This window comes from Microcaecilia unicolor, chromosome 4, assembly GCF_901765095.1.
Source record: "Microcaecilia unicolor chromosome 4, aMicUni1.1, whole genome shotgun sequence".
In the NCBI taxonomy this organism is placed as follows: Eukaryota; Metazoa; Chordata; class Amphibia; order Gymnophiona; family Siphonopidae; genus Microcaecilia; species Microcaecilia unicolor.
Window position 1 is genome coordinate 63,868,433 of NC_044034.1, and position 17,024 is coordinate 63,885,456.

The following is a 17,024-nucleotide window of genomic DNA, read 5'->3' on the forward strand; positions in this document are numbered from 1 at the left end:
TAGCCTCAGTAAAAGTGTCCGTGCCAGACAACTTGCCAGTCAGGGGGAGGTTGATATTTTTTCACCAAAGGTGGCCTCTCATAACCTCCGACCGGTGGGTTCTTCAAATAGTCCGGTCAGGATACACCCTCAATCTGGAATCCAACCCTCCAAATTGTCCACTGGGAGCTCATTCTTACAGTTCCCAGCACAAACAGGTACTTGCAGAGGAACTCTCTGCCCTTATGAAGGCCCAAGCGGCGGAACCTGTTCCACCAGGTGAAGAAGGGCTGGGATTCTATTCCAGGTACTTCCTTATGCAAAGAAAACAGGTGGGATGTGTCCCATCCTAGACCTACGGGCCCTGAACAAATTTCTTGTCCGAGAAAAGTTCAGGATGGTTTCCCTAGGCACTCTTCTTCCCATGGTTCAGGAAAACGATTGGCTATGCTCTCTGGACTTAAAAGGATGCTTACACACACATCTCGATACTTCCAGCTCACAGGAAGTATCTTCAATTTCGGCTGGAAACACAGCCTTTTGACCTGGCATCTGCACCCAGAGTGTTTACCAAATGCCTAGCTGTAGTCACAGCGTCGCTACGCAGACTGGGAGTGCATGTGTTTCCTTATCTTGACGATTGGCTGGTGAAGAGCACCTCGAAGAAGGATACTATGGAGTCCATGCGAATGACTATTCGGGTGCTAGAGCTACTGAAGGTTTGTCATAAATTATCCCAAGTCCCATCTCACCCCAGTCCAAGCATTGGAATTCATTGAAGCCCTGTTGAACACTCAGACAGCTCGAGCTTATTTTCTCGAGACAAGGGTGGATAATCTTCTGTCCCTGGTGTCCAGAGTTTGAGCGTCTCACCAGGTCACGGCTCAGCAGATGTTGAGACTTCTGGGGCACATGGCCTCCACAGTTCATGTCATGCCCATGGCACGTCTACATATGAGATCAGCTCAATGGACCCTAGCTTTTCAGTGGTTTTAAGCTACGGGGGATCTAGAGGATGTCATCTAACTGTCCACCGGCTTTTGGAATTCTCTCCACTGATGGATGATTCGATCCGATTTGACCATTCCAAGTTCCTCAGCCATGAAAAGTGCTGACAACGGATGCATTTCTCCTGGGGTGTGGAGCTCATGTAGATGGGCTCCACACTCAGGGAGCCTGGTCCTTTCCAGAAAGAGGTCTGCAGATCAACCTCCTGGAATTAAGAGTGATCTGGAACGCTCTAAAAGCTTTCAGAGATTGGCTGTCCAACCAAATCATTTTAATTCAGACAGACAGGTTGCCATGTATTACACCAGGAAGCTCTGTGTGTCAGGAAGCCGTCCAGATGTGGCTTTGGACTCGCCATCATGGCATGTTCCTTCAAGCCACTTCTCTGATAGGTGTAAACAACAGTCTGGATGACAGGTTGAGGAAGATAATGCAACATCACGAGTGGTCACTAAATATGGGCGTAGTCCGCAAAATCTTCTGAGTGTGGGGCACCCCCTCTGTGGATCTTTTTGCCACTCAGATCAATCACAAAGTCCCTCAGGCTTCAGGCCCACAACAGACTAGTGTCAGATGCCTTTCTCCTGCATTGGGGGACAGGCCTTTTGTATGCGTATCCTCCCATTCCTCTAGTAGGGAAGACTTTGCTGAAACTCAAGCAAGACTGCAGAGCCATGATCCTGATTGCACCCTTCTGGCTGCATCAGATTTTGTTCCCTTTTCTGGAGTTGTCCTCCAAAGAACCGTGGAGATTGGACTGTTTTCCAACCCTCATCACTGAGAACGAGGGGTCGCTTCTACATCCCAACCTCCAGTCTCTGGCTTTCACAGCCTAGATGTTGAGAGTTTAGAATTTGCCTCCTTGGGTCTTTCAGAGGGTGTCTCCCGCATCTTGCTTGGTTCCAGGAAAGATTCCACGAAGAGGTGTTACTCTTTCAAATGGAGGGGGTTTGCCGTCTGGTGTGACAGCAAGGCCCTAGATCCTCTTTCTTGTCCTACACAGACCCTGCTTGAATACCTTCTACGCTTGTTAGAGTCTGGTTTCAAGACCAACTCCGTAAGAGTTCACCTTAATGTGATTAGTGCTTATCGCCGTGTAGAGGGTAATCGATTTCTGGACAGCATTTAGTTCGCTTCATGAGAGGCTTGCTTTTGTCAAAGCCCCCCTGTCAAACCGCCACCAGTATCACGGGATCACAACATCATTCTCACCCAGCTGATGGAAGCTCCTTTTGAGCCACTGAATTCCTGCCATCTGAAGTACTTGACCTGGAAGGTCATTTTTTTGGTGGCTGTTACTTCAGCTCGTAGAGTCAGCTTCAGGCCTTGGTAGCGCATGCAGCTTACATCACAACAGAGTAGTCCTCCGCACATACCCTAAGTTCCTGCCAAAGGTGGTGTCGGAGTTCCATCTGAACCAGTCGATTGTCTTGCCAACTTTATTTCCCCGTCCTCATACCCGCCCTGGCGAAAGCAGTTTGCACACCTTGGACTGCAAGAGAGCATTGGCCTTTTACGTGGAGCGGACAAAGCCCTTTTGATCCCAACAGGATTGGAGTTGTCATCGGAAAATGCACAATCTCCAATTGGCTAACAGATTGCATTTCCTTCACTTATGCCCAAGCTGGGCTGTCTTTAGAGGGCTATGTCTGCATCAGTGGCTCACTTAGCCTCCATTGAGATTTGCAAGGCTGCAACGCGGTCTTCAGTCCACACATTCACATCTCATTACTGCCTTCAGCAGGATACCCGACGCGATAGTCGGTTTGGGCAGTCGGTGCTACAGAATCTGTTCAGAGTTTAGAATCCAACTCCACCCTCCTAGGCCCTTTTATGTTCTGTTCCAGGCTGCACTCTCACCTAGTTGTTTTTCTTTTCAGGTCAATCTCTGTCATGTCCTCGCCGTTGCGAGGCCCAATTGACCAATGTTCATTGTTTTGAGTGAGCCTGGGGGCTAGGGATACCCCACATGTAAGAACAAGCAGCCTGCTTGTCTTCAGAGAAAGCGAAGATACATACCTTTAGCAGGTATTCTCCTAGGACAGCAGGCTGATTGTTCTCACAAACCCGCCCACCTCCCCTTTGGAGTTGTTGTTTGTTTGTTTGTTTATTTGCTTTTTGATTAAACTAAGCGGGAATGCTCACGTGATGGGCGGGAAATTGGTCCGTGCATTCGCGGTTCGCGCTGCATGTGCGCCAGAAGACTGGCAAGATTTTTTTTATATTTTGCTTGCAAAAATGCCAGTTTCTGGTCTGATGCAGACGTCGACCCACATGTGAGAACAATGAGCCTGCTGTCCTCGGAGAATACCTGCTACAGGTATGTATCTTCGCTAAATTGGCAGGAGCAAATAGTGAGTGTTCTTGTGCTAACCAGCTTAAGTGCATCTAAATTATCGTACCTTAACTGGTTAGCTCAGGGATACCTCATGAACTCTTACAGCCTACAAAATGGGTGTACTTTAATAAGTACTCACATAGTGCTTTTTTAAAATAACTATGTGCTTATGGTAGCATTAGCATGTGGACATTAATACAAAAAAAAAAAAAAGAAAATAAGCCATTTTACGGCTAAGGTTAAAAATGGCTTTAGCTCGTGGGAAAGACCTGGATTGGGGTGTGCTAAGGCTATATATATATATTTTTTTTTTTAAAATCAAAGTACTATTGTATAATGACTCCTTATTAAGCAGCAATTCTAACCATTTCCAGTTGTTAGACAGTCAAGCTTATTTCCACCAACCCCAATGGAAAGAGTATTACGCTTCAAAAACTTAAAAAAAAAAAAACACACACACACACCCTGCCTGAATAACCTTGTTTTCAATTTACACCAGCAATATATGCCTTAAATCATCAACAGGATCATGTATAAATCTTATGTGACCACCCCCACCCCCCACCCCCCCCCCCCCCCCCCATTGCCTAGTCACCATTGTCCCAATTGCTGAGTCCCTGCCCAACTTCAGTCTTTACTCTTCCCCATCCAAGCCTCGAGTCCCCATTCTCCCTGACCTACCCTGTAGCCAAACATTCTCTATCTGCCCCTCTCGTATCTAATGCTTTAGTTTCTACTTAACTCTGAATCCCTACTCTACCTATCCTTGTGTGCACAGTATCCATTGTCTTCTTTCGCCTCTCTTCCCATGCACCTAACTTCCTTTCTTTTCTCCTCTCCAATCAGTTCACTTGCCTCTTTCTCCAGTATCCAACAACTTTTCTGCTTGTTTTCCCCACATCTGTTCCTACCTCTGTATCTGCCCTAGCATTCATTCCCTACCTTACACAGTATCTTCCCTTTGCATCCTGCTTCCACTTCTCCATTTATCTCTTCTTATGTTTGCTAGATATGTACCCTCTGCATATTGTTCTTCCCCTCCCCAACAGCTATCGTGCTTCATATAACTTAAGTGGTGAGTGTGTTTGCTTTATGTTACTTGGTTCCTTACACAATATCAGAAACTGTGCATGCATTGAAATATGATGGGTGGCATGTCTCAAGGCAGGATCTAACAAAATCATCACTACATACATATGGTTGCTGACATAGCAAAGAACCAAAGCAGTTGTAAGCAGAGACAGGTTCTTACCATAAGTGGTATGCTGGCTATCTTCAGCTGGAGGAGCCTAGGGATGCACACAAACTATAGGAGCATTAAAGGGGCTTGAGCCAAAAGTGGAGGTGCTTTGCCCCTCAAGGCCCCCCCCCCCCCCCCTTGGTTGTTAAACTGTTAATGAAAACATTGGTGTTTATTTTAGAAGGATCATTCACATTTGAGACAAGCGTAAACTGGCACTTTTTAAATTTAACCTCTTAAGTTTCCATTTTACAAAACTGGGATATGCATGTTTTACACCTGCTACCATGCACTTTTGGATTTTGGCAATCTGCTCCAATTGAGCAGCATTCCACTGGCAAGGGATATCAGTCTCTGACAACACTGGGAAAGTGCATGTTTATATTTCTAAAATGGAAAAAGATAAATGGTCTATGTGGTCTCTGTGACAGCACTGGGAAAATGTGAAAATGCCAGGACCTCCATCTAATGCTACTGAGTCCTTGTGCATCGCTCTGCCACAGAGGCAGGTATTGGACAGAATTGAAGTGTTACGTTATTACATTGCATTACATATCTAATGTAATAATTTGCTCCTGCAACGTTCCAGTCTCTCTCACTGCGTTCGTAACCATCTCCTGACGTCACTCTCCCTCCCTCCAGTCCCGTCGTCCGGGTTCCACAGGCCGCGACAGCCCCACTGCCATTCAAGTTCCACGCCCCCCCCCTCCTCCGATGTCCGTGCCCTCCCTCTCCTCCCGTTTCCACCGGCCAGCGCCTCCCTCCCTCTGTGTCTGTGAACTCTGAGTGCAAGAAGGACGTGTGCTGTTTAAAAAGTTTTACCTCCTGCTCGGCCGCCAACACTGGGGTGCGGCTGGTGCAGACGCCGCTTCAGACAGGCTGTGATTTCGCTTCTGTTTCTGCAGTTCCTGTGGTCCTGCCCTTCAACATACAGGAAATGGGGGCGGGACCAGAGGAACAGCTGAGGCCACAGCCTGTCTGGGGCGGTGTCTGTGCTTGCTGCACTTCAGTGTTGGCGGCCAAGCAGATGTGAAGCATCTGTTTACGCTTTCCAAAAATAAAAAATACTAGGACTAGGGGGCATGCGATGAAGCTACAATGTAGTAAATTTAAAACAAATCTGAGAAAAATTTTCTTCACTCAACGTGTAATTAAACTCTGGAATTCGTTGCCAGAGAATGTGGTAAAGGCGGTTAGCTTAGCGGAGTTATAAAAAGGATTGGACGGCTTCCTAAAGGAAAAGTCCATAGACCGTCATTAAATGGACTAGGGAAAATCCATTATTTCTGGGATAAGCAGTATAAAATGTTTTGTACATTTTTGGGATCTTGCCAGGTATTTGTGACCTGGATTGGCCACTGTTGGAAACGGGATGCTGGGCTTGATGGACCTTTGGTCTTTCCCAGTACGGCAATACTTATGTACTTATTTACATGTTTATATTTTTAAAATGGAAAAAGATAAATGGTCTGTGCGCTGGTTTTCAACTTGTTTAAGATTTAGATTTTTTTTTCCTACAATGGGTGTTGTGTTATAGAATGCTGGTTATTCACTTCCCTATTTCTGCTCTTCACACTGGTACCCAAGTTAAACCTCAACCCAGTATTGAAGCCCTGCAAGGGCTGGAATCTCATTTGGGGGAGGAGAGAGAGAGAAACTATAGAGTCCCCATAGACTTCAGTGTGTAGGCAGAAAGTCTTCATGAAGAAGTCTGAGGAATAAGGGAGTGTGTCAAAAGAGGCAGGCATCATTCCTCATTTTTACAATCCAGAACATAAGCATCCAGTCAGAGGGAAGGAAAAGCCTACAGCCGAAGGTCACTGGGAGTCTGGGAATGAAGCCAACCTAAAGAACCTGGTATGTGAGGCTCAGAACTGAAAGGCTAATGAGCAAGGAGCCTTGTTAGCAGCTGTGAATAGTTCCACAGGATGCTCAATTTCTGAACTGCAAGGGTGGATATTTTCTTTCCCTTTGTGAGCCAGCAGAGGGTGGAGGACAATACTGAAGAGCTGTCACGGGGGCTGTTAGCCAGAGTACTCCCTGTGCCTAATACAAGGGAGCCGGCCCTTTTTTTTCTGTTTTTTAAGGGAACCCTAAAAAGCCAAAGTTCCCTAGGAAGTTGTTGGAGCCATAATTGCAAGAGGCTGAGAATCACATTTTGCATATTAGCTGAGCTCTAATACTTGCATTTTGCTTTGTTCCCCTTTAATGAGAGAAAGAGACAAAGGATGCTCCGAAGAACTAAGAACATCCTTGGAGGTCTATTTTATGATGTTTCAATCTGCATTTGGTGTCCACCCTGCATGTAAAAGAACCAGAGCATATAGACCACTGCAGCTGAGAGAGTGTTTTGGTGGATTTACACTGGTTATTTTATTGGAGAAGTCCTTCACCACACAATCTTTGATGGAAGTGTGGCAAGTACTTAGCACCAGAGGGCTCCTTGAGGGAAGGCAATCCATTGAGAACCAAGACTGGGTTACCCTGATGTAGCCAGCTGAACACCCCATCACTTCACCTACCTTTCAGAAGGACTGAGCATATGACTGGTTAACACAAAGAAGTGCCCTGAGGGGTGTGCTATGTTACAATATTTAGGCTGCATATACTGGATGTCTCAGTGCCAACTTCCTTTATAACATGGGACTGCACATCTGATGAACTTCTTATAATCCATTTTTGTAATTTATTAATATATATAACCTCCACTAACATAGTTATTTAGTAATATCTTCCAGGATTTTATTTTTACTATTATTTGTATAGGTATCCTTAAACCAAGATCTTAACTACTAGTGTGAGCTGTAGGTCCACCCAACGATGGCCGGCATTTCACAAGCCAATACTTCAGGAGTTTTAGAAAGGACCATCTGCAATCAAAAATAAAATATAATCAGCTACTTCCAATTCAAAAATTCATAATCAAAAAACATTGCAGAGGAAAAGCTCACTATCTTCGGCTTTTTCATTCAACTTGTCTTTCAAGTGCAACAAATAGCAACTTTTTTGATAAAATCTCTTATTCATTTGGGATTTTGCAAAGTATTTGTGACCTGCCTTGCCATAAGAACATAAACGTTGCCATACTGGGACAGACTGAAGGTCCATCAAGCCCAGTATCCTGTTTCCCCCAACAGTGGCCAATCCAAACCGGGCAATATCCCAGAACAGTAAAACAGCTGATGCTGCTTATTCTAGAAATAAGTGGATTTCCCCAAGTCCATCTTAATAATGGCTTGTGGACTCCTCTTTTAGGAATCTAAAACTTTTTTTTTAAATTTCCTAAGCTAACTGCTTTTACCACATTCTCTGGCAACAATTTCCAGAGTTTAATTAAATATTGAGTGAAGAAATATTTTCTCTATTTTGCTTTAAGTTTACTACTTAGTAGCTTCATTGTGTGCCCTCTCGTTCTAATATTTTTGGAAAGAGTAAACAAGCAATTCTCTGAGGACAAGCAGGCTGCTTGTTCTCACTGATGGGTGACGTCCACGGCAGCCCCTCAGAAATGGAGAGTTTCCACAGCAAACTCCAAAAGTGTCGCGGGAGGTCCAGAGCATGGGGCACGCCTACCACACATGCACGGCCGTCTTCCTGCCCATGTTCGACCGCTTCTGCTCAGTTTTTCATTTTCCGCAGTGGAGAGAGACTGCGCTGCATCCCTCTCTCAGCCCTCGGAAACCAGTTTAGCGATTTTTCACTTTTTTCTTGTTCTCAGGCGCCATTCGCACTTCTTTTTTCAGTAAAAAAAAACAAAACAATTTTATTTCCTGAGTTTTCCTTTATTTTCTAGTTTTTCTCCTTTAAGTTTCCTTTCGCCACCGTCACAGTCCTTTTGGCCATGCGCTCGCATTTCTCCCTGTTTTGTGGCTTTTTTTCCGCCACCATCGATGATTTTGATCTCGCCGCTGCAATTTTTCCGTCGATGACATCGAGCATTCCCAGCGGCTTCAAAAAGTGTGGTCGGTGCAGCCGGGCCATCTAGCTGTCTGACACCCACGCTTGGTGTATTGAGTGCCTTGGGCCTGAGCATAACCCTAAAGCGTGTAAATTGTGTCTCAGCCTTAAAAAGCGGACACAGGTGTCGAGGCAAGCTCAGTAGGATCGTCTGTTTGGAGCTGGGCCCGTTCCTTCGGCGTCAATGTCGACAGCATTGGTATCGGCAACGTCGGCTTCGGCACTGGAGATGGCATCGACCTCAGGAGAGCAGGTAACACCGGTCCAATGACCACCCCTTGCTGGGAGCAGTCGAGTGGGCCTCCACCTGCCTCGAAGGCTCCTGCTGTGCAGGTCCATCGGGACCAACCTTTCTCGGACCTGACCCTGAGGAGGCATGTGGATTCCACGTCCTCATTGTTGCCGAGGAGCGCCAATGGCGTGCATCGACGGAAACCTAAGAAGCATCGTCATCGGTCTCCACGTGATACCGAGAGCTCCGGGGCGTCAGAGATTCGGCACCCAAGAAGCGTCGACGCCGGGAGGACCGCTCACCCTCCATCCAAGAGGTGTCAATGCATTGGTCGTCGGGCAGTCCGGTACCACCTCCGATCCCCGTGCGGATTCTGTCTCCGACTCCTGCACCACCCCCTCAGCCTTTCCCGACGGACACCTTGGATGAGCACCTCTGAGCCATTCTTCCGGGTATCCTGGAAGGGCTGCTGTGCCAGTCTCTGTCAGTGCCAGGGGTGCCTGAGCCCTCGGCACTAGTGATAGAAGCGCTGGCTGGCTCAGGCCCTGTGGTGCGGTCGCCGACAACGATTCCGCTCGCGGCATCGGTCTCGACTGCCACTCAGGTGGACTCCCCGTCAACATCGATGGAGGGAGCTTTGTCGCTGCCAGCACAGGAGTCCAATTCTCGGCGTCATCATCGAGAACCTGCTTCCTCTGAGTCGAAATGGGCCTGGTTTCAGACTGAAGTCAGAGAGCTCATGTCTGACACCGAGGAGAAGGCCTCATGGGGGGGAGGAGGAGGACCCCAGGTATTTCTCTTCCGAGGAGTCCTGTGGTCTTCCCTCCGACCCACTCCTTCGCCGGAAAGGAAGCTTTCTCCACCTGAGAGCCTTTCCTTTGCCTCTTTTGTAAGGGATATGTCTGTGTCCATTCCCTTCCCTGTGGTCACAGTGGATGAGCCTAGGACTGAGATGCTCGAGGTCCTTGACTATCCGTCACCACCTAGAGAGTCTTCCACTGTTCCGTTGCATAATGTTCTAAAGGAGACATTGCTTCGGAACTGGATGAAGCCTTTATCTAATCCCACCATTCCGAAGAAAACTGAGTCCCAGTATAGGATCCACAGCGACCCGGAGTTGATGAGGGTTCAGTTACCACATGACTCTGCGGTGGTGGATTCTGCTCTCAAGAGAGCCAAGAGTTCTAGAGATACCACCTCGGCGCCCCCGGGGCGTGAGTCTCAAACTCTGGACTCTTTTGGGAGGAAGGCCTATCATTCCTCTATGATCTTGGCCAAGATCCAGTCTTACCAGCTCTATATGAGCATCCATATGCGGAATAATGTGAGGCAACTGGTGGACCTGGTTCACAAGCTTCCACCGGAGCAGTCCAGGTTGTTTCAGGAGGTGGTCAGGCAGCTGAAGGCGTCGCAAATTCCTGTCCAGGGGTATTTATGACACTTTTGATGTTGCATCCAGATCCGCTGCCCAAGGTATAGTGATGCGCAGACTCTCATGGCTGCGTGCCTCTGACCTGGACAACTGGACCCAGCAGCGGCTGGCGGATGTCCCTTGCTGGGGGGATAATATCTTTGGCGAGAAAGTTGAGCAGTTGGTCGAACAGCTCCACCAGCGGGAAACCGCCCTTGACAACCTCTCCCACTGGACACCTTCAGCATCTACCTCATCAGGTAGACGTTTTTTCAGGGGAAAGAAGACTGCTGCTTACGCTTATAACAAGCGTAGGTACAATCCTCCTTCCCGACAGCCTTCCCAGGCTCTACCCCAGCTCGCTCATTCGCGTCAACAGCATGCAACCAAGCAGGCCTCTGCAGCTCCCCAGCAAAAGCAAGGGACAGGCTTTTGACTGGATCCGGAGGAGCATAGCTGCCATAAATGTGCACTTGCCAGACGATCTGCCGGTCCGGGGGGAGGTTAAAATTTTTTCACCAAAAGTGGCCTCTCGTAACCTCCAACCAGTGGGTTCTGCAAATAGTTCGGTGCAGGTACTCACTCAATTTGATCGCCAACCTGGCAAATTGTCCACCGGGAGCTCAGTCTTAAGCTTCCAGCACAGGCAGGTACTTGCAGAGGAACTCTCCACCCTTCTGAGCGCCAATCCGGTTGAGCCCGTTCCACCAGGGCAAGAAGGGCTGGGATTCTATTCCAGGTACTTCTTGTGCAAAAGAACACGGGGGATGCGTCTCATCCTAGACCTAAGGGCCCTGAACAAATATCTGGTCCGAGAAAAGTTCAGGATGCTTTCCCTGGGCACCCTTCTTCCCCTGATTCAGAAAAACGATTGGCTAAGCTCCCTGGATTTGAAGGATGCTTATACCCACATTCCGATACTACCAGCTCACCGGCAGTATCTTCGATTCCGTCTGGGAACACAGCATTTTCAGTATTGTGTGTTACCCTTTGGGCTCGCCTCTGCGCCATGGGTGTTTACAAAATGCCTGGTACTGGTTGCGGCATCTCTACGCAAACTCTACGCATGTGTTCCCTTATCTTGACGATTGGTTGGTGAAGAGCACCTCGGAGGCAGGAGCACTACAGTCCATGCAGATGACTATTCAACTTCTGGAGCTACTGGGGTTTGTGATAAATTACCCAAAGTCCCATCTCCACCCAGTTCAGACACTCGAATTCATAGGAGCACTGCTAAATTCACAGACGGCTCATGCCTATCTTCCCGAGGCGAGGACGGAGAATCTTCTGTCTCTCACCTCTCGGGCCCGAGCATCTCAGCAGCTCACAACTCGGCAGATGTTGAGACTCCTGGGCCATATGGCCTCCACAGTCCATATGACTCCCATGGCTCGACTTCACATGAGATCTGATCAGTGGACCCTAGCTTCCCAGTGGTATCAGGTCGACCTTACATGGATGCGGATGCCTTATAAGCCACAGGGGATAAGCAGGCATTAGGTCTTGCTTTGTCTTGTTGATTGCTTGAGAGAAAAAAGAATGAGGAAGAAAAGAATTATGCAGCCTTAACCCTTGTCCCTGAAGAAAGTGATTGAAACCCCGTGGAGTCGGGCGGTTTCAGGGGAAGGCAATTGATGAATGTTTCAGCAAGGCAAGAATTTGTCAAGATAAGTGCACAGTTTTCACATAGTATATACATTTTTAAAAGTGATAAGCGATTTTATAGCACTGAGGTGATTTGGAAGCATGAAAAAATGAGCATATGTTGCTCCTCCCAAAATATTTGTTAGAGTTACCCGATGAAAGAAGTGCTATGCCACTTTGTAGCAGCATTATTGACTGCAGTAATAGTGGTAAATATCTGAGGGTACTCTACATACATAAAAATTTCTATTATATTATACTGGTGTGAACTGTTTCAAGCACTCTCTTTGAGTTGGTGGCTACAAGTCCTGGTTTGTGTGTATATGTCATTGGATGTTACCAGAGCTATTGATATTGTGGATTCGTTTTCTGTCTACAGACCCCTGACACAATTGGAGGAACTAGATAAAGATCTGATCGCAGATATTCAAAAGTTGGGGAAGAAGAGAGAGGTGCTGTTGCTGGGAAATTTCAATCTGCCAGATGTACATTGGAAGGTTCCATCTGCGGAATCGGAAAGAAGTAGAGAGATCGTGGATGCTTTTCAAAGTGCTCTGCTCAGACAAATGGTGACGGAACCCACAAGGGAGGGAGCGACACTGAATCTGGTACTCACAAATAGGGATAGTGTGTCAAATGTCCGAGTGGGTGCCCACCTGGGCAGCAGTGACCATCAAACAGTTTGGTTTGATATGACGGCTGAAGAGGAGGGTGGCCACTCAAAACTCAGTCCTGGATTTCAAACATGCTGACTTTAGTAAAATGGGGGAATACTTGAGGAAGGAGCTGATGGGCTGGGCGGACGTACGAGAAGTGGAAGGGCAGTGGTCCAGGCTGAAAGAAACTATAAATAGGGCCACAAACCTTTACGTAAGGAGAGTAAATAAAAGCAAGAGAAAAAGGAAACAGATATGGTTCTCCAAGCAAGTGGCTGAGAAAATAAAGGCTAAAGAGTTGTCGTTCCAGAAATACAGAAAAACTCAAGAAGAGGAACACGGAGAGGAATTCCGGATGAAACTGAATGAAGCCAAGAGAGAGATATGTCTGGCAAAAGCGCAAGCAGAAGAACAAATGGCTAGAAAGGTAAGGAGGGGTGACAAAAATTTCAGGTATATTAGTGAAAGGAAAATGACTAAAAAGGGAATTGTGAGACTGAAAGATGCTGCGAACTGCTATGTAGATAATGATTAAGAAAAGGCAAATTTGCTAAATAGATACTTTTGTTCTGTTTTCACAAAAGAAAATCCTGGAGAAGGACCACGATGGACTGGCAAAAGTACATATGAGAGTGGAGTGGATTTAGCACCGTTCACGGAAGAGTGTGTATGAACAACTAGGAAACCTAAAGGTGGACAAAGCCATGGGACCGGACGGGATCCACCCCAGGATATTGAGGGAGCTCAGAAAGGTTCTGGCAGGTCCTTTTAAAGATTTGTTTAATAAATCCTTGGAAACGGGAGAGGTTCCATGCGATTGGAGAACGGCGGAGGTGGTCCTTCTTCACAAAAGTGGTGATAGGGAAGAAGCTGGAAACTATAGGCCGGTAAGCCTCTCTTCGGTTATTGGAAAAGTAATGGAAGCGATGCTGAAGGACAGGATAGTGAATTTCCTGGAAGCCAATAGGTTGCAAGATCCGAAACAACATGGTTTTAACAAAGGGAAATCGTGTCAAACGAATCTCATTTAATTCTTTGACTGGCTGACTGGAGAATTGAATCACTGACGTGCTATAGACGTAATCTACTTAGATTTCAGCAAAGCTGTTGACACGGTTCCCCACAGGAGGCTCTTGAATAAACTGGACTGGCTGAAGATAGGACCTGAAGTAGTTAACTGGATTAGGAACTGGTTGACGGACAGAAACCAGAGGGTGGTGGTTAATGGAATTCACTCGAAGGAGGGAAAGGTAAGTAGTGGAGTGCCTCAGGGATCGATGCTGGGGCCGATTCTGTTCAATATATTTGTGAGTGACATTGCCGAAGGGTTAGAAGGATAAGTTTGCCTTTTGCGGACGATATTAAGATTTGCAACAGAGTGGACACCAGGGAGGGAGTGGAAAACATGAAAAAAGATCTGCAGAAGCTAGAAGAATGGTCTAAGGTTTGGCCATTAAAATTCAATGCGAAGAAATGCAAAGGGATGCACTTAGGGAGTAGAAATCCACGGGAGCATATATTTCCTGACACATCAAGGGAATCGCAGACTGGGAGGTGTGAGATCTTGGCTTTTAAGCCAGGAATCATTGCCCTAGGTGGGACCTTCCTAACGCGATTCCCTTGTAAGTGTTTTATTTCCTTATTACTTATTTGTTTGAACCTAAGAAATTATAAGAGTTTGTGGAAACAGATGAAGAATCCTCTGCAGCAACTTCCTTCAGTTACCACTGTACCGGCTGCAATAACCGATTAACCTTCCTCCCTCAGAAAATGTGAAGTGTAAGATTAACCATTTTGAGTTTTTCTTATTTTCTTTAAGATTGTTTTCCTGATCTTGGATCTTCCAATTGTGGACAATTATGTAAATATATATTGTTGAGAGAAAATGTTTTCCTTTTTATATTAATTTCTGTATTTCCTTACATTTATGTGATAAATGTGAATGTAATTAAGCAAAATGATAAATAAATAAAAACAAAAAGGCCCCCCCCCCCAAAAAAAAAAATCCATGGGAGACATGTGTTAGGCGGCGAGAGTCTGATAGGTACGGACGGGGAGAGGGATCTTGGGGTGATAGTATCTGAGGATCTGAAGGCGATGAAACAGTGTGACAAGGCGGTGGCCGTAGCGAGAAGGTTGCTAGGCTGTATAGAGAGAGGTGTGACCAGCAGAAGAAAAGAGGTTTTAATGCCCCTGAATAAGTCATTGGTGAGGCCCCCACCTGGAGTATTGTGTTCAGTTTTGGAGGCCATACCTTGCTAAGGATGTAAAAAGAATTGAAGCGGTGCAAAGAAAAGCTATGAGAATTGTATGGGATTTGCGTTACAAGACGTATGAGGAGAGACTTGCAGACCTGAACATGTATACCCTGGAGGAAAGGAGAAACAGGAGTGATATGATACAGACGTTCAAATATTTGAAAGGTATTAATCCGCAAACGAACTTTTTCCGTAGATGGGAAGACAGTAGAACTAGAGGACATGATATGAGATTGAAGGGGGGCAGACTCAAGAAAAATGTCAGGAAGTATTTTTTCATGAAGAGAGTGGTAGATACGTAGAATGCCTCCCGCGGGAGGTGGTGGAGATGAAAACGGTAGCGGAATTCAAACATGCGCAGGATAAACATAAAGGAATCCTGTTCAGAAGGAATGGGATCTCAGAAGCTTAGCCAAGATTGGGAGGCAGGGCTGTTGTTTGGGAGGCGGGGCTAGTGCTGGGCAAGACTTCTACGGTCTGTGCCCTGAAAATGGCAGACACAAATCAAGGTGAGGTATACACAAGAAGTAGCACATATGACTGAGTTTATCTTGTTAGTCAGACTAGATGGACCGTGCAGGGTGGAAGGTTGATAAGGGGAAAGGTGCTCATTTAGTAACGGTAATCCACTTAGAGAGGGTATGAGGCCAGAGGGGAGGGGTGGCTGGGGGCCGGGGGACCATCATTCACGATCTCATCTTCACATCCAGAGGAGGCGGGTGAGAAGAGTAGGGTTATTGGAGGGGGGAGAGTTGCGAAGGGGGGAGGTGGGAGCAGGGCCGTGCCTAGGGTCTCTGGTGCCCCCCTGCAGACTATCAGTTGCCCCCCCCCCCCCGTGAAAATGATCGCTCACCACTTGCCACACTGACAGGAATTGTCAGCAATATTCTTAGAAACAAATTGCTATACATTGCAAAATAAGATTGCAGATGTAAATTCTCAACGTGGACATATTCCAAACACTAAAATGAAAATAAAATGATATTTTTTTTCTACCTTTGTTGTCTGGTGACTTTCTTTTTCTGATCATGCTGGTCCAGTATCTGATTCTGCTGCCATCTGTCCACTTAACTCCGTTTCCAGGGCTTCCTTTCCATTTATTTCTTTTCTTTCCTCCTTTCTTCTTCATTTCTGGTCCTCAGCTTCTGCCTATTTTCTTCATCCATGTGCAGTTTTTCTCCTCGCTTCCTTTTCCCTCATTTCATCTCCTTCATCTCTCTTCCCTCCCCTCTATGTCCAGCAATTTCTCCCTGAGCCCTGCCCTCCCATCCATGCTCCTCTGTCCCCTGCCCCCTCCATTCATTCCTATCCAGCAATTCCCCTCTCTCCCTGAGCCCTGCCCTCCCATCCATGCTCCTCTGTCCCCTGCCCCCTCCATTCGTTCCTATCCAGCAATTCCCCTCTCTCCCTAAGCCCTGCCCTCCCATCCATGCTCCTCTGTCCCCTGCCCCATCCATTCATTCCTATCCAGCAATTTCCTCTCTCTCCCTGAGCCCTGCCCTCCCATCCATGCTCCTCTGTCCCCTGCCCACCTCCATCCATCCATATTAAGCAATTTCTCCTCTCTCCCTGGGCCCTGCAATCCCATCCATGCTCCTCTGTCCCCTGCCCACCTCCATCCATCCATATTAAGCAATTTCTCCTCTCTCCCTGAGCCCTGCAATCCCATCCATGTCCATCCATGCTCCTCTGTCCCCTGCCCACCTCCATCCATCCATATTAAGCAATTTCTCCTCTCTCCCTGGGCCCTGCAATCCCATCCATGTCCATCCATGCTCCTCTGCCCACCTCCATCCATCCATATTAAGCAATTCCCCTCTCTCCCTGAGCCCTGCCCTCCCATCCATGCTCCTCTGTCCCCTCCATTCATCCCTATCCAGCAATTCCCCTCTCTCCCTGAGCCCTGCCCTCCCATCCATGCTCCTCTGTCCCCTCCATTCATCCCTATCCAGCAATTCCCCTCTCTCCCTTCCATGAACCCTGCACTCGCATCCATGCTTCTCTCTCCCCTTCTCTCCTGCTCCCATGTCCCAACTGCCCGCCCTCTTCTCCCCCCCCCCCCCCAACATCCCTTTCCTTTTTTTTTTTCTTTTAAATTTACCTCTGGCAGCACAGGCGCAGCGTCAGTGAAGGAGGCGGCGCTCCCCACTTGTCTAGCCTTCCCTTCGCTAATGACATCAGAAGAAGGCGGGACACTGAGCGAAGGGAAGGCTAGACACGTGGGGAGCACCGCCTCCTTCACTGACGCTGCCGGACGGAGGTAAATTTAAAAGGAGAAAAAAAGGAAAGGGATCTTGCAGG